Raw genomic sequence first — 2,381 nt, 5'->3', positions numbered from 1 at the left:
AAGAAGCAGAAAAAATACGAAAAGAGATAATAAAATGATCAGACCAGATGCAGGGAGATATAGAAAAGAAAGAAACGTCACGGCGCAGTGACCAAATTTGGTCAAGAGTGTGACCCTTAGCATGGGTAGGGGCTGCGATGTGAGACGAGAAATTTAAACACTGGAGAGTAGCAGAAAAGTCTTTAGAAGTGGAATTTTCCTCTGGGTCATCAGGCCAGTAGTTGAAGTCTGCGAGTAGGATGACCGATGAATTATTGACCGCCAGAGTGGCCAGGAGATCCTGCAGAGTGGCTACAAATAAAGGCATGGGTTGGGGGGGGCGATACATGAGGACAATGGTGAGAGGATCTGGGAGGTTGAGGGATCGGGCCACCAGGTAGTCCACATTGGGTATGGGGGTGTGGTCGAGAAGCTGGAATTTCAGGGTGGAACGAATAATCATCGCCACACCGCCTCCGGCCTTTCCGGCCGGGCGATCCGCTCGAAGAGCATAATAAGTATCGGGAAGAATGGCCGAAAGGTCCGGAAGGGAGTCGGCGGAAAACCAGGTTTCAGTGAGAAATAGGTAGTCTGGAGAATCCGTGCTCAACAGATTAAAAAGTTCCAACTGGTGCTTGACTGCCGAACGGGTGTTAAGCAGGCAGGCTGAAGCTGAGGGGGGAGAGGGTAGAGGACAGGATGCTGATAGAGGGGCAGAAGAGGAGAGAGTAAGGCTGTGAGAGGGAGAGAATGACCGGGGGAGATGGGGTGCAAGAATACCAGAGGTGTCAAGACATTGCACCAATGAAGGGGGAAGCGAACAAGGGACCATGAGTGCAGAGAGTTGAGCGGAGGAATAGACCCGGGGACAAGCAGGGTCTGTGGCCCCTAGTCCCGGCCGGTCGCGGACGGGCGCAGACGGGCGTGCCTTAGGCGCGCCCGCTGCGCCCGTCCGCTGCGCGAACGTGGGAGACACATGATTTATAGTGACGTTCAGGGCGTGGCCTGGTAGAGGTGGGCGTGGCTAGAGGGGAGGCTCGCTGATGGCGGCGAGCGAGGAAAGCCTGACCCGCAGCAGTGATCACCTCGGCTGCGCGGGGGGCGAGAAGGCGAAACAGGCGTCCCTAAGGTAGAAGAGTAGGCAGAGGTGAGTTTAAAAACAAGCGCTAGAACGCAAAATATTTTAAAAAATCAGGGATTTGGGTAAGCTATGCTCCCACGAAGTCTCAGGAGAGTCTGGTGATCTGAGCTCGTAGTCAGCTCCTAACGTAATGAAAAGTGGGCGTGGCCTGGTAGAGGTGGGCGTGGCTAGAGGGGAGGCTCGCTGATGGCGGCGAGCGAGGAAAGCCAGACCCGCAGCAGCGATCACCGCGGCTGCGCGGGGGGCAAGAAGGCGAAACAGGCGTCCCTAAGGGAGAAGAGTAGGCAGAGGTGAGTTTAAAAACAAGCGCTAGAACGCAAAATATTTTTAAAAATCAGGGATTTGGGTAAGCTATGCTCCCACGAAGTCTCAGGAGAATGTAGCATACTGGGCCGAAGTGAAGTATTTACCCCAAACGGTGTGAAAATGCTGTTTTGCCCACTGTGAGATGGTGCAGAGGTAAGGTGCCGGTCCAATCGGCGATGAAAGCGTGTGTCTAAACTGTAAGCTGAGTGCTGTAAACTGATGTCCTCTGGGCGCTGTAGCATACTGGGCGCTGTAGCATATCTGTGCAGGTGGTGTTAGCATGCATTTAGCGTATAGCGGGAGTGGGAAGCAAAGTACTTAGTGGTACCGGTATGAAGACTCTGGGATGAAACTGTGAGTGTAAGTCGTAAGTTTATTGCTGTGGAGTGATGTGCTGTGGGCGCTGTAGGATTCTGGCCGCGGTAGCATACCTGTGTAAGTATTGTTAGTGGGCGTTTATTCTCTACAGGGAGTGGGAAACAAACTCTCATCCCTATTGGTCTGAAGAGTCGAATGTAGTGTTTTAGGAAGCAGGAATAAAGGAATAATCGTAAAGAATATAATGCAGAATGTTGCAATGCCAGAGAAGGAAAATTGTAAAATGAGTTGTGTCTGAGAAAGTGGTTGAGTGTAATAAAGGGATGGAGTTTGAAAATTATATAGAAAGTGTATTTATTTAAGTGCCATAATTGGACCCACTGGTGCAAGAGATAGGGTATCCTACTGATGCAAAGTTGAACCACTTCTGCTATATTCAAACATAAGCTCCGGCATCAGTGAAATGTATATTACATGTTACAGTTATATGTGAAATAAACAATTGCCATTACACTTGACTGACTCTACATTCTATCAGGAAAATAAAGGTAGGATACAATTATAACATGTATTGTTTAGGAAAAGATAGAAATAAAAAAGAATTTGCAAAATGTAATCATCAAACTTTTTAGATACC

Source organism: Lissotriton helveticus, chromosome 5_1 (genome assembly GCF_964261635.1).
Source record: "Lissotriton helveticus chromosome 5_1, aLisHel1.1, whole genome shotgun sequence".
Taxonomy (NCBI): Eukaryota; Metazoa; Chordata; class Amphibia; order Caudata; family Salamandridae; genus Lissotriton; species Lissotriton helveticus.
Note: the sequence above shows the minus strand (reverse complement) of the source record.